The sequence below is a fragment of the Blennius ocellaris genome (genome assembly GCF_963422515.1).
Source record: "Blennius ocellaris genome assembly, chromosome: 4".
In the NCBI taxonomy this organism is placed as follows: Eukaryota; Metazoa; Chordata; class Actinopteri; order Blenniiformes; family Blenniidae; genus Blennius; species Blennius ocellaris.
In genome coordinates, this window is record NC_137653.1 from 5,302,772 (window position 1) to 5,325,882 (window position 23,111).

The 23,111-nt window shown below is 40.5% G+C and overlaps 1 protein-coding gene across 2 annotated transcripts in view; it reads left to right on the forward strand.

Moving 5' to 3' along the window:
• arhgef10la (Rho guanine nucleotide exchange factor (GEF) 10-like a) overlaps window positions 1–23,111 on the forward strand; it is a 125,688-nt gene that overhangs the window by 73,781 nt on the left and 28,796 nt on the right. The window lies entirely within an intron of this gene.

A 23,111-nucleotide genomic window follows, 5' to 3' on the forward strand; every position in this document is an offset into this window, starting at 1 on the left:
ACCGTTCCTGAAGATGACAGCGCGACGTGTGAAAAAAAGCATTCGGCAGAAGCATCTGCTTTTTCAGTTAAATTCAGCAATGATTTATGTCTCACTAATTAGAGAGAAAAAAATGACCCCAGCTTGACTATAACTCAACATTTGGAAACCATATTGATTTGTATGATCAAATAAAATACCATGGCACAAGATTAATTACACCTTCTTGAGAGATCAATTTGGTAATACTTTTAAATCAATGATACAGCAATCAAATAGCCACGAGGTGTGCCTATACAGAGTGAAGCGTGGAGATTTATTTACATGTGATGGTGGGAAAAAAATGTTCAACTGCAATAATGTTCAAGTAATTGGAATTAGGTGATGGTTGTTATGCCTAACAATCTAAAATGTCAAATAAAATGTCAAAAAGTGTGGTGTTTAGCACTGTTGACTCAGCAGTAATACCCACTGAATATCAGTATGGAGTTTACATGATCGCGTGCATCGTTATTGCCATGTTTTCATGTGATTGTCTCTCTGTGCTTGGCCTGTGATGGCCTGCTGGCCTCTTCTGCTCGAACCCTCCTGCCATCACCCACAGTCATCTGGGATGAGCTCCAGCACCCCCAGATTTGGAAAAAGCAATATAGACGATAGATGGATGGACAAAAGTAGTCACGTCCCTTGTGTCACTGCAACGTCTTTACATGAAACAAAAACCACTCTAATAGTAACAACTGACCCACTTTGCATGGTTTGTTAGCTGTAACAGGAACAATTTACTTTTTTCATCCATCATATATATATCTTTTGTGTATTGTTTTTATTCAAGTTAGAGTCACTGGGGAGATGGATCTGATCCATTAATCACTCTCACACATATTGGCAATCTGGAAAGGCCAAATGACCGAACACCATCCGATATGTACATGAAAGAATAACACACACAGAACAGCCTGTTCATCCATCCATCAACTTTGGATTGTGGAAAGAATCCAGGGTGCACAGAGGTTGCCAATGTACACACTGAGAAAACATGCAAACTCCGCACGTAAAGTCCCAAACTGAACCAGGGCTATTTTTGCTGCGAATGTAGAGAGTTAACCACGACACCACAAAGAGCATGACACCGCAGAAATGTGCATTCCCGTGTACTTTCAGTGTTACCATCTTTATTTAAATGTGAAAATGTGTTTCACTGAGTTCGCAATGACTAAATACGTGATTTGATTTTCTTTCTTTCTTTTTTTCCAAAATGTTGTCACGAAGTTCGGTGTTCACAGGTGTTACTGTCAATGCTGTCAGCTCCCCGGTGGTTAATGCCTGCCCAGCCAAAGATTACCATGCATGAAAGGTTTTACCCAAAGTTACTTGTCAGTGTCATCTGCAAACTTTTGGAGACTTTTGGAAATATGGATGTATTTACAGTTTCTGTTGAATCACTCACAGCATGACTATAGACTTCAGGTAAAGGAACAAAAGTGATGGTTTCGGTGTTCGAGTTGTGTTCAGACTGTTCAAGTTACGCTGGGCTTCAGCCTTCAGTGTAGTAAAATGTACTTACACCGTGTCGACTATTTTGTTAGAGTGGATTATATGGATTTGTCTCAAGCAGCTCTAGTATATACAGCTCATATTGGGAAACAACAGCACTTTTGCATCATAAACCAAGGGAACAAATTAGACAGAGATGTTAGTTTGCAAATGCAAAAATATGCAGATATTTAAAAGAAAAAGTGAAACTGCAATTGGTGGAGTGAGAAAAAAAAAGCCAACCCTGCTCATTAATTTGTCATATATTTGTAAGAGATTTAACGAGGTCGCTATCTGTGCATTTGGTATGCCAAATTATCTGACCACGGAGGAATTTAACATCTCCTGCTACAAAATGTGGCATTTACTAATGGTGGCTGGCTGAAGCTAAAGATGACAGCTCTGCAGTGTGACCCCAATTAATGGATGAAATGAAAAACCAAATGAAATATTTTGAATGCAAATCAGGTAAAGAAAATAAGCTAAAAATGGCTTGACATGAAAGAGTGTCTTATTGCTGAGGCACTAACTATGGAATTTAAGAATTAAGGTTTTTTTTTTTACCATCCTGCTATCTGAGTTTGAAGTTGAGCAGCTTCAGCTGAGCAACAAGCATTTTAGGATGGGTGATCTTACCATTTCATTTTTAATTTTGAAATCACTACTTACTTATTTGTAGTGAAGGTGCACATATTTTGAAGTGTTCATTGTTTCTGAACTGCCAATGTTTATATTCAGGAAGCAGAATTCCTCCCTTTGGACCAATCTGTCAAAGCAGTTCAACTTTTACCGACACTAACTTCTCCCCCAAAGCAGCTATTAGTCCACAGCAGTCACATAATCTTTCTTTTATCTTAAAATGAAAAGATTTTTGTCGGAAGGGATCATAGTGACATTTTGCACACCCATTTCCAATTCAATGCAATCAAAGCCCAATTGCCATGACCTAGCGGCTGGAAATACACTGTCTTAGTGATGATCTCACTCAAAGATACATAGACTGTTGGAATTACAAGGTGACACAGGAGCGTACCTTCAGGTTGCTGGCTGAAGAACTTCGATCAATACAAGCTGTTAAGATCTAGAAGCCTCCAATAGATCAAATGGTCAGTACAGGTGAGCGATAGGCTTAAAGGGGTTTTAGAAGCCGGTGGAAATGGTCTGAAATCAATTTGGAAGAGGTGAAAGATGATATTTCCAACCACATCTTCCATATCTATAACGTGGTTATGGGTCCGACTGAGCAAATTGGGCGGTGGTGGGGAGGGCAAATTACCATGGCCACCAAGGGAGGATGTTATAAAGTGATCATGCAATTATCTTAATGGGTGTGGGACACCCAAGCATAAATCAATGTTCCAGGATTAGATTAAGACCCATACACCAACCCATAGTCTGCCTGGCATGTGGACCAGAGGAAGGTGAGCTCAAACAGCAGCTGGGAGTGCAGGGAGTGGAACTCTGACAACCATGAGTGGAATTTCCCAAAAGATCTTGACAACCTTCCAGAGCATTCTGCAAAAATGTGTAACACCTGACTGGAAGCCGAGCCAAGTCAATTAATATATTTGAAGCCAGAGGGACCCTGCAGTCTCTTAGGGATCCTCTCATATTCTCTTCTTTTGCACAAACAAACGGAGCACCTGAGCACAGCAGTGGAGGGCAAGGCGGCTATGTCAGTCACAAATGAGGGTTACCATGAAATTGATTCATGTGACAGTGCTTTCTGTGAGCTGTAAGAATGAGCAGGCTTTCATCTTAATAAGAACAAGGGAAAAAAAAACCCTAGAAAGGAAAAACATTTCATCAGACAAGCAGCTATTTCTTCCTCTTCCTTTAAAATTAACAATGGTATATCAATGAAAGACATATGATTAGTGCGTTGTTGATTTTTTTTCTTCTTTTTTTTTACTTAATTCAAGTGGATTCCAAACAGTTGTGGTAAACACCAAGAGTTGTGTAGAGTTTTACTGTCCAACACTGCACAACACTTCTCATTGTAGCATGTTCTTACTGCAGTCCCTATAGCAGATGTATGTCTACATATACATATATGTAGACATACATGTGAGTTTCTCCTACAGCTTTGCACTGTTCCGTAAATAGGAACATGGTAAGAACCAAAGTATCAGAAAACTGAAGAGGTAGGCGGGAGTATTTCTTTTCCTATTCTTTTTTTTTTTGATGAAAGAGAAGGTAGCATTAAATGGAGTGACTTTAAGTCCTTCATGCAGAGCAGACTGTGATTAGGGGCTTAACTCAGCAGCAGCCCCCTACTCCCTCTCTGTGTCTCCATCTTCGCCTCAGCCACTGCCTTTGGGACACACACGCCTCTCTGTGCCAAAGCTCTGCAGCTCTTTCTCCTGCTCTTGCAGCTTCTCTTGGCAGTCTGAGTTACAGTGAGTGGAAGGGATGAAGAAAAGAAAGCAAAAAAAAAAAGAAGAAGAAGAAGAAATCCCAGATTAAAGGAGATGTGGCCGAAGGGGCCGAAGCCATTTCCTACAAAAAATAAAGTTCTAAGGCAGCATAGCATGAACAACACGCACAGGTCACCTAAGGGAGTTCAATCCACTGCTGGCTGTGTGCTGCTCTTCGCACCCTGGTCCGCTCAGTGGGAGCTGGAGAGGGCGACTGGGTGAACTCGTTAGGTACCGGAGATAAACCTTATCTCAAGTCTACTGAGTGAGAACAGCGGGGGCGGACACACTTCCCTCAATTTATCTCTTTCGTTCTCTATGTTACTCTCTCTCCATCTCTCTAACACACGCGCACACACACGCACACGCACGCACACACACACACACACACACTCGGGCTCTATCTCGGTTAATAGACAAACCACATTCTGACGGTCCTTGTTGTTTAAAGAGTCAGTGCACGCTCTGTTTCACTGCCCTCTCTGCCATTTTGAAAGATGAAACGGAGCAGGTTTGGCAGTTGGCCCAAAGGGAGGGTGTGAGGTGGTTGGGTTAAGGGATTAATATGAGACACTATAGCAGAAAGGGTAAGAGCTGAGCCACACTTCTATTCAGGAGAATTGGCTGTTAAATGGAACAATTAATGCCATTTTCTGCCGTGGTAGTATGTAGGTGCTGGATGTTGGTTCTAACAGGATTGACGCTCTTAATTATGACAGATAAACAGACTTGAACAGTTGACCGAATTTCACAACTTTGATTTTTACTTTGCCAGTATATTGAGTTGGATGCACCCATCCACCTATCTTCTGTAAAGCTTTTTCCACTTCAGGCTTGCAGGATGTTGAGGCCATGCCTAAATAATGTCCACACAGCCGTTTATTGTTACATCTGGTGTTGAAAATGGATACCTGGTTATAGTTACTGGTTACTTATTCGAGCATAGGTAGCATTACCTTGCACTTGCTGAAAAGATGAAGTACATACTGGAACAAGTTGAATATTGCACTGCCTTTCATTGAGGGCATGAAAATGTGCAAATATTTGTAATGTTGTGTTGCCGCGATACATCAGCTGAGCTATCGGCACTGTGTGTGGCAACCTGATGGATTCGCTCATTAAGTTCAGCTGAAGTTTCATCAATTAGTTCGAGGAAGAGGCTCCATAGTGTGGATGTGAGTGTGTCTGAGGCCACGTTTACACGTATCCAGTTTTTAAAAAAAAGTTTTTTGTAGCTACACCCAGTATCAATTTTCACATATTGATGCTAAAAGTAATGAGTTATTATTATCCCCCCCCCCCCCGCAAAAAAAACAACAAATTATCTGCCGCTTCTGTCTAAAACAAGCTGGACGCCGTCCACTTTTACTTTTCATCTCTTTAATTCACTGCATGAGTCCTTCATAGTGGCCAAAACTGTATCTTTCAAATCGGTCAGGCCGGCTGTGTCAGTTTGAAGCCTGGAGACCAATAATGGATGCATTTATGAAACCCAATAATCTGACTGCTCAGCAAGCTGTTTAACAATTGGCATTCAATGGCGTCCTGCGCATTGGGAGCTGAAAGACTTAAATTACGTACCTGTCTCTATCTAGGGCACATATATTTTCTTGTGCACTGTATTTCTGTGTAACAGCTTATTCAGCAAAGCCCTGAAGAAGATCAATGCCTGGTTCGTGTCCTGATCTAACCGTTTCTGAAGACGAACATGTGCATTCTATATTTGCAGTATTTTACGGCAAGAGGACAGGAATCCCTTGGCCACATAATGATTCACAAATGCCTCATATCTCCACCAGTAGGAAAGCATTTCTTCCTCTGCAGCTTGAAAAAAGGTTCTTAAAGATCCAGCGCTACAAAGACTTACGGAATAGTAAAGGGACATGTTTCCAGACTCCATTTATGAGGCATTAGGCTAGGACAGGGTAGAGGATGGCTGCTATGCCAGAGCTCTTATAATACCTTGGGGGATTTCATCATGTATGCTTTGAAGTGCGGAATGACAAACTGGAAAAGGGTTTGGGCTGCATCGAGGTTAGCTTTCTTTCTCTTTTTCTGAGAGGATTAGCTTCTGTGTCTCAGCTCAGAAAACGACAAAGCCTGCTCTCATCTCACCCCTAATGCACTCTCCTAGTTTACATAGATCATACAGATCATCATTATTGTTTATTTTTTGTTGGCCTTTTTCTTTTTCTTTTTCAAATTTTGAATGCGTTACAGCTTAGCTGTAATGTCCATTAATCGTGCTATCGGTCATCTGTGTCGCCCCTGGGTCATGGTGGGTCTATACTTTGTGTACTGGACCGGCTGCTGCTTTTTTGTGACACAGGAACATGACTGCTTGTACAGAAAATGAGCTTGCTGAGTGGCATCCCTGGCAGCAGCAAACACCCTGTGTTCATGAGTGCATTTAGGGCATTGTCTGGGGAACGACTGATTTACAAACATAATGACTCGAAGCTCTTACAGCCAAGATGAATGAAAGGGTACTGTGTGTGTGTGTGTGTGTGTGTGTGTGTGTGTGTGTGTGTGTGTGTGTGTGTGTGTGTGTGTGTGTGTGTGTGCGTGTGCGTGTGCGTGTGCGCGTGCGCGTGCCTCACACCGCAGATGAGATGCTGTGTTATGAAATATGGATTAAAAAGGAGAAGGACAGTGTGAAAAGGTGGCCTTTCTCTGAAGCAATGCCTTTTTGATGATTTATTTCCTCTTCCCCCTCTAGACTGTGTTTTTATTATATATTTTTTTTAAGGTAAAGTTGTCAAGTGGACATCTTACACAGTGCCTCTTCCTCTGTTTTTCTTGAAGGTTGTTCTCCACCTTTTAGAGGAGCAGATATTGGCCACCTTTCTGATTTGTTGAGAATAGATGCCACAGCGTGGATTAAAACCTTGTTCTCGCCGTGTATCCACCCAAGCACAGCAGTTCCCTTTCTAACTCTGCAGTAATATCCTTCTGGCAAACAGAAAAACACAAACAGCGGGATACACAAGTGCTGGAAACTGTTTTGAGAAAGCATGTCGTTTTTTTTTTGTTGTTTTTTTTCTCAGACCAAATCCTCATCAAGATTTAGTTTTCGTTTTTTTCTTTTTCCTTCCTCATGGCTTATTGGAGATTTAAGATCATCTACAGAGCGCAGGATTTTCCATGACAATCCCAGTCAAATGAATAATGATAATGATGACCTGTAGTAATGCTGAGTATGCAGTGCTCTTTTTTTCTCATTATCTTTTCCTCAAACGCTGCTCAGACATGCCACCCAAGAGAATGCCTGCCTCTTAATTTTAGACCGTGCATGTATGTCTTGCACTTTCCTCTGATGTAAAAATCACAAAGCAATGAGTGTTAATGTCACAACGTGAGTTCTGCATGGCGATTTGCATTTTTAGATCCTGAAGCCTTGAGGTGGAAGCTCATTGAACATCGTACTCATGTTTTCAAGGCAGCTGAATTTGAGGAGATTACAGGGAGTTGATTGTAAAATATAAAACTTCAAGATCCTGCATATCCTCATACATCAAGTGCTCAGATTGTACTCCCTCGTCAGTCACTTCTTACAAGAAGTAAAAATCAGTTCTGGGAAAGTTTTTAATGGTGAGTAAAGTGGATACTGCAATAGCATGTCAAGACGGATCGGACGTGAAAGAAAATGGCAGCAACTGCCATTTTCTGTGCTGTAAATAGCCGCGCTTGATGGAAATTGTTAGAGATGGAGAGAATAGAAAATCCCCTATTTACATGAACACGTGGTAAAAGGATCCGATTGATGCGTGGCTTTCTGCCAGTGGATCAGTCTCATAATAATGTGTAAAAATTAGAAAGCTCAACTAAGAAAGAGTTTGGAAAATATTTTAAAATGGGATATGTCCTTAACGTTACTTAAAGTTTTTGACATTACAAAAATAATGAATCTGTGACAATGTGTTGGTTTGGTTTTTTTGGTTTTGTGTGCTCCTTGTGAGGAAAAGTGATTTCTTATTGAAACAGTAAGAATAATGTACTGATATTAGCAACTCTAATAATAATAGGTTGATATTACGTACAAATAAATATCCCCTTTATCTGTGCCTCTTAATAATCATATATAACTACAGCTTTGATATAGGGCAAAAACAAGCAAGGTTTTATAAAATAATAGAGGATATCATCTTTAAAACCACTATTTAACCATCCTCGCTCACAGCAAGAACAGTTGATTCAATTCTGTATTCTCCCGATAGTCCAGACATTTGATAAGTTAATTGGTGGACTGGTGGCCCGTTTCTGCCTTTTCACTTACAGTATGCCGAGATCAGCAGCTCCACTAACTTGGATAAACATATGGTTCAAAGGGATGATGAAGGAACAGATGGATGGATGAGCATCCTTTTTTTTTTAATATTCACATATAGAGAGGAAATTATCACTCATCTCGCTCTTATAGCATCTTAATCTTTGTTTGGAGTGGCCCATCTTTTTGAAAGCGACGTCCTCGATGTCATTATCTGTGCTGTATTCTCACAAAGCCCTCAGATTTCCATAGATGAGCTGAAAAATGTTCAATTCTTTCTGAAAACCCATATTTACCAATGCAGACTATATTCTGCCAGTCAACTTTCTGTGAGTTGCAAAGCTGTAATTTCCCGACATTAAAACTTAACAGCAGTGTCTGAGATAAAAAATAATAATAAAAAAAAGAAAACAACGAAAGGGAGAAAAAAAAAAAGTTACAAAATGATGCTTATGGGGAATTTGAGCTGGAGAATTATTGTGGTTCAAAGATAATGTGCGCGAGAGTCTCTTTCAGGACTGAGCCGGAACATTTTGTGCTGCATCTCAACTTCCAAGTTGATGAAAATCACAGGCTGAAAAGGTGGAAATTGGTTCTTTATTGCGCACTGGTGGTGAGAGAAGGATGGTAATGTTTCTGTAGTGGTCCAACAACAACTGAGCTGAAGCTGTGAAAACGTCTTTTCCCAGAGCAGCTTGGCAGACCACCGCACATCAGGACTGATAGCCAAGGGACGAAGGTTTCAGATTCAAGATGACACGCAGGGAATGCAGGCTGTGTGTGTTAAAGGGTGTTTTCATGCATTTATTGAGATTGAAAGAAATCCTGGTGTAACTGCTCTTGTCAGTGTGTCTCATGTATGGACGTGTGGACCAAATAACCAATTGAGGCCGTTAAAAAAAATTAAAAATAAAAGTGCTTTTGGTCATCTTCCAAATGAACTCTGGTGAAGTTAATTGATGTATGAACACAGCACGGACTAAAGGCCTCCAAGCAGACTAAACACAGGACGTTACAGGCTTTCGAGGCGCTGTGCAGAGGATGTTAACTGGTATCCAATAAACTCTGCTTCGAAAGGGAAAAATATCACCACAGTAATGCATTGCAGTGCATTTAACTCGTTTTTTATTATTATTGTGGAGGTTATTCATATGTTACGTTAGATTAAATATTCTATATTTTTCAGTAGCATAGATTCCATAGTGAGTTGTGTTGACATATTTTTGTTCATTGTTAAGTATGTCCGTTTGACTCAGAAACATTTGTCCTCACCAAAGAAAGGCCTCATAAGTACTGTCCTTGAGACTTAAAAAAAAAAAAATGAAGCTCACAGAAGTATTGCAGCATTTTTCTGCACTAACCCTTATTTTGAACTTTGCTCTTTGGCTAGTGTCCTGTGTCTGGTGTTATTTTTGTATGGATTAAACTGTGTTTGATTGAAATGAAATGCATTCATCCAGAAGGCGGGGATGCAATTTCACACACTCACAATCACACCTACGAGGAATCTAGTGTCACCATATCACCTTCAGATGCTTGTGTTTGGACTGCTGAAGAAACCACAGTACCCAGTCAAAACCTTTGTTTTCACAGAAAAAGAATAGAGAATAATCCCTGTGCACTTCCCTGATATCACTAATTATTAGTCTTATCAAAGTTTGTTTTAAGGAACTTTCCGTCAATGAGGACGAAAGATTTTTTTCAGACAAAAACAGCATTCGCATATTTTTTTGACAATGGTGAAAAGATCTTCTCTTTCACTCGTCAAGGTCTCCAGCCATTTTTCTTTAATATGTGGTTCTTTCTCGCAGCGAAGGTTCATAACTGTTTTGCGATGTTTGAAGATTACAAGACAAAGTTGCTACAGGTGTTACAACAAGATCACAGAGGCACTTTGGTATGAAGACATAGGTAAAATATGACAGTCAAAAAATTATGTTATTTTGTAATTCTGAAAGGTTTTGAGCCTAAATGACACCAAGTCCCATTAGTCTATGGTAAGAAAACAATTGTAGTAGACTGAAAAGACACACACACACACACACACACACACACACACACACACACACACACACACACACACACACACACACACACACACACACACACACACAGAAACAAGATGAAGCAGTACACTAAAGGTGCACAAAACATTCTTGAGCGTCATTTTAACACAAACATTCCCTGCGCACATACATGACAACATATCATATATCTAATTCATACAATCCTTCTAAAATATTATATATATATATATATATATGCGGTATCCACTTCGAAGCAGTCGCCATGAAACATGTATTTGGAGATGTTTGATTGTACTGTGCTCAATGTCCTTGTATTGAAAATGTTCTACTGTTTGTGTGACACTCATTTCACTTTAACCCTTTATTGGAGAAATGACCACGTTTACACAACACTTCAAAACTCTGAAAGAGAAAGTAGGAGGTCAAGGTTATATAATGAGTAAGAGTGACAGTAAAACTGGTGACAGTTCTAGAATTTGTGAGCATTCATGTCTTGAAAATTGTATAACAGTCTGGAAGGAAAACATTTTTCAAGTATTTAATTGAGTCCCTTAGAAAGAGTTAATCTTTTTTACACATTTGGCAACTATTAAAAAAAGAAAAGAAAAAAAAAGAACAAGAGGAAGAGGAAGAGGCATTGGGCTGAGTATTGAGGTAGTTATTTAAATTTTGTTAAATAAAGAACCATTAATTAGCCCAATAGGCGGTTACATTTGTTATCATCAGCAACTGTCGTGTTGTAAAGTGGAGAAGAAGAAAAAAAGAAAACATGCGGAAACTCATTTGCGTGCACTGTTGAAGATAGGTGCTTTCATCATGCATAAATGTTAATTAGGAGCTGGATAAAATCCAACGGCACGAAATTTTCAGCACCCTGCAGCAAACGCCAGTATGTGACCGGGGCTCAAAGCCTTTGGGAAACGCCTCCTTGTCCTTGGTTAATGTCCCATCTGGAAATCAGTCTTGCGGCCTTTCATCTCAGTGGGGGAGAAAAAAAGGAAAACCATTGTAGGCGACAAGTATGACATGTTTTCCTAAATACCGAGTCAGAATCTACCGAACGACTGAGGGATTGAAGTTGTTACCATGTTGAAAATTCAGCTGTTATTTGTTTTTGGTAAAGCCGTAGGCATTGGAATTACTGATTTATAACAGCGGGGAATTATTTGAATACAAATGTGTTCTGTTTTCATGTGTTTGTGACACAGAGAAAACATTCATAGCCTGTGAGCTGCCAAAACATGCAGTTTGTCAGCGTCTTGGAATTTCTTAAATTTCTGAGCTGCAAGTGCATTTCTAATTATGTTTTTTTTTTTTTTTTTTTTTGCCACACTGGAGAAAGTCACACACTCCTCCCTATCCGTACTCTCCAGTACTGTGTCGCATTGGTTCCAAACACCAACAGTGAAATCAGATGTCCCCCTCATTCCACCTGCCCAGGTATCAAGGTGTCCTTGAAGAAAGCTTCTCACGGTGGTGGGCGGGCCCTATGCATGGCAACCACCGCCATTGATGTTTGACTGTGTGTAAATGGGTGATAAAGCAGTGAAAACGTGCTGTACATAAAGTTCATTTATCCACTCAGTCTTTGTCCTCCCCTGGTGAGTGTTGCAGTACTTCCAAGGACGACTGGTGAACCTGGAGCAAATTGAAAAACGATATTTGTCCCGAAAATCACCAGGTATAGTGGATTGTTACACTTTTCTTTCTTTTTTTTCCTCTTAGATGCTTTATTTGAACCTAAAAACTATGTGAAGATGTTGACTTTAGCTTTTTATTCTAACAAGTTTGGTTTTCTATCTTTTAAGCACTTCCCCACATATACTTATACTGGCCTTCATATGTTGTTTTTTTTTCTGCTGCTCAAACACAAACCAAGGTACATTTCACAGCTGAGCACTGAAGGTCATTTCAAAAAACAGGATTGATGACGCTCGACGAGAAGAGCTCCACATCCATATTTGTCGATCAAATGATGCCTTTCTGGCTAAACACAATTAGAGATTATGTTTTATGCTGAATGTGTGGATGTTGAAGGATCTTTGCTGATCGGTGGATTCCTCATTCAATACATATGATAATGTGGGCGTGTGCTATTCATCTGATTGAGAATCGATTTGTATATGTAAATGCTGGCTCAGCTTTTCACTTGTGTGTATTTTCTGGCAAACATAGTTTTGAATGAACATAATGAGCAATCTGAAGATGGAATCAGCTGTGGAAAACTTTTAATATGAGTTTGATGGACAGTTTGATAGCAAATATGTCAGTGGGGTGAAAGCTGTAGCTGATGCTGCTGCATTACTCCTGCTGAGGGACTTCAGAGTTAAGAAATGCAAAACAAAAAATAATAATTATAATCATAAGAAGAAGAAGGTATTACAGTTTTTATCTAGTATCTTCCCCATTTATCAGAATTAAACAGGAAATATATTATAGAAACAAGCTAGCGATGTTACAAAAGTATAAAAAGTAAATTAAATAGTTAATCCACTTTTTTATAAGGTGCTATCTACCATTAAGTTCAAGAAGGTTGTTTTTCCTGAGGCACACTGATTAGAAAGCTTTAGAAAGTTTACTTCTACTGGTGTCTGAGGGACTACTTTCATATATATATTTATATATATATATATATATATATATATATATATATATATATGTATATATATATATATGTATGTGTGTGTGTGTGTGTGTGTGTATGTGGCAGAGGTGAAGACGTGCTTATCTACATTTTAGTGATGCAAATTTGCCTCTTAACCAATTATTCAGCACCATCAATCACCCATGCCACTCACATTAAATTGAATCCAAGTCTAACATTTGAATTAAAAGTAACATGTCACTCAAAGGAATATTTTGTTTGGGTGCTTCACCTTTATTAGAGATCCACAAATGTGATTTTAGCGTGCCACTGCTGTGTGAGAGCATCCCCCCAATCTGGTACAAACACAGACAGTGTTTGTGGCACATCTGCTGCTGGGCGATGGAAAATGTGTCTTTCCTGTACACCGCAGGGTTTTATTTAAGATAATGGTTCCAAATTAAATTTAACATTTTGATGTAACATTTACTATTGATATAAGGCATTCAGAATTGACTGTGGGAGTTTATATTATTCATTTAACATTTTAGACTCTGGTTCAACATTTATTTTCTGGATTTAATTTAATGGAAATTTAAAAATTGATATTAAGAAATGAATTTGACAGTTCTCATAATGGCTAAAGCTAAATGTGATAACATGGCTTATTTAATTTTGGGCTCTTTTACAGTTGGTGTAGTTGTAACGCATCTATACTCTTAAGCAGGAATTGATACTTTCCTCTTTATGTGCAATTGCTAGGATTTGTGCAGAATAAGATGTTTCCTGAGTTATTGTACCTTGTTGGAGAAAAACCTACATTCTTTTAGACCAGGGGAAAAATACGGCCCCGTTTCATCTCGAGTGGGGCGGCCAGGTAAAATAGTGCCATAATAACCTTTAAATTTAAACTTTAAAGCTTTCCTTTGTTGTAGCACAGACTATGAATGATGAAAGTGCCTATACTGTATTTTTGGTAAACCAAACAATTACTCCCAACAATTGCTACAATCTCAACATAAAGCCAATTTTAATGATGCATTCCACTGCAAAATACAGTGAAATGTTCCAAATAACTTCTCTTGTCGCTGTTGGATTGCGCATGTTTTTAATAACTCTCTTTACAAACAGCATGGCTTTGAGGTTAATAGTAGTTCAATAGCTTTCATGGCAGCATCACCAATATTAATTCTCATTGTTGTGTTCGCTTTCCACGATTTGCACAGTGGTTTGGCCGCCATAATGTTGGTTTTCACAGGCCAGCTGTGGCCCACGGGACTTATGTTTGACACCCCTCCACTTGTCGTGAAGTTCTCTCCTCTTTATAAAACATACCGCTGCTGCTTAACCTCTTAGTTAAAAGAGGGGCAAAGGAGCTTTTAGCATGCGGAACATAAGAAAGCAGGAGGAAGCGTCAATCTAATTTCTCCGCGTGAAGCTGGATCACAGCAGACCTGTCGTTACTGCCGATACGATTTGGCCCTTCTGGTCACTGTGGCTCAGCTCAGCAAAAAAAACAAAAAAAAACCCACCTCAGCCTCAGTTACACCAAACCCGTCACTGCCACAGATACGGGGGGCGGTGACAGCACACCGCTTCAGACTGCTTAACATTCCCGATCAAAGAGGCGCAGCTCTGTGAGGTCAGGGCAGGAGTCAGACTTCGCCGTTCAGGAAGAACAACTCTGGGGGAGTTGTGACAGTTTCCAACATGTTGGCGAGTGTACCACAAGCGTGCGGAGGTCGATCTTTTTTTTTTTTCTTTCTTTCTTTTTGTTGAATCTGGACTTCGTAACGGCTGAGCAGCAGTTGGATTTCGGTTTGTTCCTCTCACATGATGATTGGAAAGTAATTTCAAAGGAGGGAAAAGTAGCAACTGACAGCTGTGTTTTCTTCACAATTATTTGAGGCCGAAGTTAAAAACAAAAAAACAAAAAAAACAAAAGCAGATGGACTACCCACAGAGGCGGAGATGGAGACGATGAAAGTTTGTACTTTATTCTGACATGTGCAGAGTTAAGTAGCTGGCGATAGGCACGTGCTTTTATGAAATTTTACACACACACACACACACACACACACTTGGGAAAAATTGAGACGAGCCAAGTGAATTGACAAAATGTTATAAAACGAGGCCCATAATACCAATTTTGTACCGTTCCAAATGCTGCAATGAACGTTTTTGTTTTTCATGTGAATTCAGACAGAAGTTACTACCATTTCCCACTGCCACTTGTTGTCCAGCACAGCGCTGCCAGAGTCGACAGCAAAGTTACTGATGTATGCGATTTGAAATGCAAATACCCAAGGGTGTGCGTTAGCACCAGTATGTTAGCATAATCATGTCATCATCACATCATGCGTACCTAAGCTTTTAATTAATTTACTGGAACAGGGATGGTGAAAAGGATTTAGAAATTTCAATTTGTGCTGTATTGATAGGACCGGGGTGTGAGTTCTGGATGGATTATCTACTCCTGGTGATTAGCAGTACTTCACTTCAAGAAAACACATCTTTGTATATATCTGTGTTCTAAACTTTTGGGGAGGCAGTGTCGACAACATGTGCTTGAAACAGTAGTCGTTTTTGGTTTAATGCCCGGCATCCTATGAGTGATATGAACACGGTATTGTTAGGATAATTTGGTAGCGTATTGTGTTTGTTTATGGGCGTCAGAGGCTTTTATATTGAAAAAGGTAATATGCCCCACAACCTATAACTGTTGCTGCCGTTACACAAGCTTAGTTTAATTTTGTTTCTTAGTCTGTTTTTATTGCATATATTATGTACATTTTTTAGTGAGACATAAAGTTCTTAAATTGTTTATCCTAAAACCTTATAAAATAAGTTATACATTTCCATAGTTTTATCTTGTCTGTAGGCTAAATTCATTTTCAGGAGGTTTATTGTCACATACACCGCAGAATGGGCTCTTTCACTGTGCAATTAAATGCTTTCTCAAAACTGATGTTTTTTTTGGTCTGGACTGACACACAAAATATCACCCCATAAAAAATATAATCACAGTAGTTTGACATCAAATTCCAGTATTTTTTTCTGTATATATGGTGTTCGATGTTTATTTGTTTTATATTGAAATCAGAGACACTTGCGTGCAGAAATCCATACGCTATAACCATTGACAGTGGCGAGTACGTGGACGTTTGTATGGACAGACGACCAAGTTGGATTGCTGCCGCAAGTTGTTGTTGTCCATGTATTTGTGCATGTGCAGGAGAAGTGTTTACTGCTGCTGTGGCACACACGAGGAGTAGCAGCGTATCACGACGGTTTTAAAAAAGTCCTCCACTTTTTTTGCGGCTTTCATAAACTTGGATTTTCAGTGGCTCCGAGCACCATTGTTGCATAAGCATTCAAACTTGGGTCCCTCAAACTCTAGGGCTCAAGATGTAACCCAATGTAATACTGGGCGGACAGTAAAATAAATATTTGCTTTACCTTCCAGTTTTTATGACGTTTTCGTCTGAAAAATAACAAGGAAAAAAAGACATGCATCCCTTTCCTCCACACCTCCTGCTTGTACACACGTCACAGTATCTCAAAATGTTACGGTATACTTTACAAGAAGTTCACGATTAGAGCTGTAACCAAAAGAGATTGCAGCTAAACCTGTATTCTTTACACTGTTACCTTCTTTCCCAACAGAGGGCAGCACAGTGCCTGTGCCTTCATGAAAGGGTTAGCCGCACCCTCCACTTGACAATAGAGGTCATTTGCGAAGAGCCTGATCTGTTGCTGTGACAGTTAACATACTAATTACAGGGAATCATAGACACTCTAGCAATGCCTCTGAGTAGACTTCTTCTTCTTCTCCTCTTGCCCTGGGTTTCTGCTCACTCTGTACTTGTCAAGATAGCATGCAGGAACAAATTATGTACCCAGAAGGGAAATCCTGCAGATCTGCTAAATGTGCTAATTTGGTCACATTCTTCCTCTGTGATTATGCATCAATGTGGAGGGGACGATAGGCAAAAACTGCATCAATTCAAAAGGAAAGGGAAGAAAGCCCTCTCTCCTCTTTGATTTCCTATTGTGCCAAACGCGTCTTGTCTGTTGCGGGGATATCTTCTCTCCTTATTCTCTGCTCGGCTAATTAGTCTTCCTGCTACTTGCTTTCAAGACATCCACAACTCCCATTCTAAATGCTGTCTAATTTATTGTTGTTGGCCAGTGTTAAGAGCTTTAAGGACGAGTTGCTTTTACCTTCTCCTTCTTTTTGAAGTAGATGCAAGTCTCAACTTTCCATTTAGCATTTAAGTTATTTATCAATGTGTCCACTTACTTTAATTACTGTGTGTTGAATCTCGTTCAAGGAGACTTGGTCTTTGTTTCTTGTGATTATGGGGAAAAAAAAAAAAAAAGGTTGTAGGCTGATTCATCCAAACTATTGAAGAGTGTATTTATTTAAGAAATATCAAAATACGGAATTCTAAGAGAGGGGATCTGAAGTGTGTTGCTTGGACAGGAAGATTATTATTTGTGCAACATCTGTGATGAGTGTGTGTGTGTGTGTGTGTGTGTGTGTCTCATGTTGTGCCAAACAGGCCACCGTAGAATCAGCATCCAAGGACTGTAAGGGGCAGATTCATATTCAGGAGGTGCTCCTTGATGTGCAGAGCTTTCTTGGCAGAAGTAGCTGCAGCTACCACATGGCTCGGACTGAGCTGGCGCCACGGCTCCCTTTGTTCTGTGTTTCCTGCCATCTGATATCAAGGATTATAGAAAGCCTTGTCCACTCTTGTGCCCAGGGTTTTATTTCGGACCTCATGTTGACAAACTGTTGTGTCAGTTTCTGTCTTTGAGGTGGGTAAAGATCGCTCATCCGAAGCTTGTCCGGGCCCAGTGCGGATGTCTCCTGTCTCTGGCAAAAAGGGAAGGAGAAAAGATGGAGGAAGTGATTGACTACACAGAGAAGTTTTTGGCCTGTAGTCCTCTTTTGAACCTATTAATGCAGGGGCAGTACGCTGCTTTCATCCGGCGTTGGAGCTGCCATGGCCGCGGGTGTCGGCGGTGTGTGTGTGCGTGTGTGCGTGCGTGCGTGCGCAGAGGGGGCATGGCGACACAGCGTATTTGCATCACATTTGTTAGGCGTGTTGCAATCGTTCGGCTAGGAGCAGTGAAGGACACGAGGAAGAAAATCTCAGCCGAGTTATGAATATGAGTTTGTAATGTCCTACCAATGTCAGGCTGTGGCTCGAAGCAGCGATATGCTAAACCTCTCTCCAACTTCATTCCCCTTATTACTGATATGATCTGTGGCTCAGCCGGAGGAGACAGGGAATCATTACTGTACAGACAGTGGTTATTAAATTGAGGAAAATGTCCTGAGCCAGTTTTAATAATAAGCTGATAGCCATATGGTTTATTCCGTGAGACCTAGCCACCTCTAGAGGACCTAATGCGGCCCTATGAAGAGTTAAAGATCAGGCTGTCGACTCAGCCTTCTCGTGCAGATGGTTTAATCTCATTGTCTTGGAATGACTTTGAATATTCTGGGTGTAACCCAGGCCTGCCAGCACAGCAGGTGGTTGGCCCTTTGATCTGTGTGCGTAGATGCTGATGGAATTTAAATCACAGGGTGACATCTCGCTCATGAAATCATAACATGAAGCAAGTTTCAGCTTTGATCCTGTTGTCCTTCTGTATTAAGTTCATTAGAGCGTGTGATGTATTGGAATATGGATCATGAGCAAACAAGCATTTGCTGTTCTCATATGGTTGCATCATTGATGTGTGCTTTTCTACAAGTCATTGGCACATCACGTCACGGCTTCTTAGCTTATCCTATAGTTGTTCTCTTGAGCCTTTGAGTCCTTCAAATAACCTTTCTGTTTTACTCCCATTTTCTTATTTAGTAAAAAGAGGCGATGACAACACGATTAAAGCCCGTGGTTTGTTTAAAGAAATACTGTATGGCACCACACATTTTAACAATGAGTTCATGTTTTCATGCCTGATTCACATTCTGAAAATAGTAACGCAGCAACTATTACTGTTCACAATGTACTTGTTACTTTTGATGTATATGGTAATCTGCTGCTTTCTTTCTCTTCATGCTGCTCACTGGTTCATATCACTAGTATTAACCAAGACTGTTGTTTTCACAGTTAACATTTCGCTAAGCTCCATTGGTGTGTAACTTAAACATGTGGTTGCATCCACTTGCCGCAGCAATGATTTATCACAAGTGTTAGCATGTTTTTATTTATTTTATTTATTTATTTATGTGTCTGCAGCCGTTGACACTTTATCTCAGCTGTTTTGTTGCAGCTTCTACTCCTCAAGCTTTTTTTTTAAGTAATGGCATTATAGTATAAAGTCATTAGTACCGGAAACTCATTGCTATTTTTCAATACCTTAAACTGGCCCAAACCAGCTAGTACAAGATAATAAACGTCTTTTAAAAACACAGCCAGCACTGTTAAACCCTGATGAGCAAGGCAAAATGCCAAATTTACTATTTCTGGACAATGAAATCATGTCACTAACGTACAGCAGTACTAAGTGTTTGTGATGTGCACACAACCATCATGCTGATTTACTTTGGAACTTCAAACTCATTGCAAAGGATCAACAGCACTGTGACATTTATTTCCCCTCTGCTGATCAACAAATGAATTATTGAATAAAGAAAGCGAATGCATATTCATAGTTTGTTGTGCCATTAAAGTCACCCAACCTGTTCATCGAGTTATTTGTATTGGCTCTGTAAGCCTGTGACTTTGCCTTAGAAAGCGGTTGTTGCTTTTACTGCTGCACATGGAAACTTGTCTCTGGTGGTCTTCCCCTCCTTCTTGCTTTCACCAGTCAATCATCTTCACTGAACAGTTGTTAGGCAGCACCTTGTTAGTTAATTTTCACTCTCGCCATCTGTTTTATTAGTTTAGTAGATCTTTGAGGAGAGGCGGTCTATGTTTGTTTCTCATAATCTTTTTTTTTTTCTCTTTGTGTATTACTTTTATTTAGTGGATTTCGCATCCGCCGCTCATTTTCTTATATCTGTCATGGGGAAGATAATAGAGCCATACTGTGATGTTTCATGCGTTCAAGTGCAGCCATATTGCATAGTACGGAAATAGTGTTTTAACAATTTTTGTCGGGAATCAATAACAAGGTCAGGTCTTCAAACATGAGGGAGCATCTGCCATATGAGTCATTCCCGTCACACTTCAGGGCCCACCGTGACATTTAAGGTCAAATGAAAACAAACCATTGTTAACAAGCTCCGTATCCTCATATATATGTTGGCAGAGAAGAAAAGTCCCTCTCCAGGCTCACCTTTTTGATAATCTCAGCATGAGCAAAATCTCAAATAGTAGCGGTTTTGTTTAGTGTGCATTACCTGTAGCACTGCTCTGGATGTAAGTAATTTCTGGTTGACTGGCGATTCACTGAGCGGCCGTACTGCCTGTAGCCTTAGGCAGTGAGGCTGCAGTGGGGAGGGAGCGCCAGCACCAGTCAATTACCAGTTAATAAACAGTGGAAGTTTTCTATTAGTGCTTGTTAGTGCGTGTAAAAGATTGTTGGTATGTGGAATTGGGGGAAGGCAGTGTGACTATAGAATTAAAGAAAAAAGTGCAGGCATATTTTCTTTCCCTGGGTCTAATATACTGCAGCCATTTCTCTGTATTCATGCCATTCATGGAGATAATATTAGTTTTTTAGATTTTTAGCAGGCTATACATTGCAGTATTTTGAAACACTTTTCTTTCTTTCTTCTTCTTTTTTTTTTTTTACCACTTTTGAATAGTCCGAAAATGTGTGGTCGGGAGTTTCACGTAAGGCAATATTTCATAAGTGACTATAAAAGACTCTTTCCAATAAAGCGAATATATTACATAAGCATGGGGGCAGCCAAACAATGTCGGCTGCAGCGTGGCTCATCACTGATAACATTATAGGCCCCTGGTGAATATGAGACACGGACCCTTTTTGGACGGCGGCGTCACAATTCTCGTGTGTGATAAATATCCTACATATCTGAGAGCAAAATTCACTGTGTTTACAGAGGAATATTGCACCTGAATAGCCTTAGGAGGTAAAACAACATTAATTGGATTTGGGAAAGTCATCCTCACCAAGGGGGGGACTGCTTTGACAGTGTGACAGTGAATCACATGAATCATTAAAAACCTGCCCTTCGATACTAGACCACTACCGGTAACTAGTGGTAGTCACAGTTGTTGACATGCAGTACCAGAAGCTTTAGCAATGTGAAGAGATAAATGTTGAAAGACAATTACAATCAACGGCGTCATTTATACTCTTTAGCGGGAATGCATGTAATTACACAGGTCGTAACATCGTCTTGCATTAAAAATAAATTACAAAAAACCAGCGGATACTCTTGTACTAGCTGTTGCCACCTGGAATCAGCATATGGGCTGGTGAACCTCTTGGGGTGATGGGTGGGGCGGACTCTATGTCGACCATTGGGTCATTGGTAACCAGCAGCTGGGAGGCTGCCCTCTCATCACATCAACAAATCTCGCTTTAATTAGCTTTAATCACCTGCCCATTTCCTCCCTTTTCCGCCCCACGTTCCCCGACGTCCTCCATCAAACCTCCCTCAGCTGGCTTACAGTCTCACCTTCCTCTCTCATCCTGCCCCGACGCTGGGGAATAGCTCCAGCTCCTCAACTTTTACTCTACACACACACACACACACACCGAGGTGGCACAAACAAGACTGACAATAGACTTCGAAAAAAGCTTGGATGTTTCATTGATTTTTAAATGGGGCCTCACTGATACCGTATTAGCATTGGGATTGCTAGTGATATGGTCATTGCTGTAGGTCCACATTTCCTTTGTGTCTGTCGATATAATTTGCACATTCACAGGTGGAAATGATCTCACAGGCTTTGTTGTTGTGCTCGCCCGTGCTCTTTTTCCATCGGCTGTTTAAGGGAGGTCAATAAGTGGACCAGTGGTTTACTGTATTGATCACAGTCACTGTCTGCACTTCAATGGGAAGGGAATCCATCCTCGCCTCAGTATCGGCGCATTTTAAAGCCCTGTGAGCTCTTCTCATGCAAAATGTTGCTTCATACCCACCCGAATTTGTAAAATATGCCCGATGCTAATTATTGCACGATTGTCTGGATTTGATAATGTTCTCTCTGGAAAGACGTGCTGTTTAGTATTGTTAAGCGTAATAGGGTGTCATTAGCAAGTAGCTCATTACTCATACAATACTCTTTAAATATGGTTTTTAGAGTAGGCGTCAGATTTTTCAAATGGCGGATGTCTCATTAACAATTCTCCTCATTTACACGTCAACCCTCTATCTGAATGATCTCCGTGCACATTCCTGCCTTTGAATGCTTTATGAAATCATTATGCGACTGCTCCGGTGCCATGAACATATCCTATTTGTAATGCCAGACAGACTGTGCCATGTGTTAACATACAAAGCAGTCTGGGCCTGAGAAAACTGCTCCACAATGCTTCTAAATCTCAGGTGACTGATAAAAATCTGTCCGTCACTGAACTGCCAGGACTGTGTTAAAGTCCCTCTGGTCCCCCCCCCCTACCTCCCTCTTTCCCTTAACCACGGGGCCTCCATATGGACACCTATTATGACTGCCCCTTAATTACTTCTCAAAAAACATTTCACAGCACTTGATGGAAGGCTAGCAGAAGGAGAAAGTGGGGGGAAAAGACAAAGACAGTGGAAAAGGCGCAGACATTTAACAAAAAAAAAAAAGAAGAAGAAGAAGAAGCCGTAACGACAGAACAGAGAAATGGTAAAGTGGGACTGAAAGATTGATCGAGAGGAAGAGCGACTCATCTGTGGAGTGAATCTGAATAAATGGAGACAGATACAAGGGAGTGGAGAAATAGCCTTGCGGTGCAGATGAGGAGAGTGGCGTTGTGGCCAGCGTCCTCCTTTGTTTGGTGTTTACAAACACAACCTACAAGAGAGAGAAGAGGGAGGGTATTGGCCAAGGGTGGCTATAAATTACCTGTGATTGATGCTTGCAGCCATGGAGGACGACAGGTAAAGACGTGCAGCTCTCATCGCTGACACTCTCCTCACTTTCCCTCACTCTTCCCCCTTTTCCAGCCCACCTATCCTCCTCCCTCCCCCAATCACCCTGACAACACACAATTAGCGAGTCCGTCTGTCACATGGCCCTCTCTCAGCCGCCATACACCAAAATAATCATCGTTCCCAAGCAGACGGATTTCTGGTTGAAAGAGCAGCGTGTTTAGCACCCAATCAGAAAGCCTCTGTAACGACGACCTCAATCGCTCATTGTCCGACAAGCAAGGCT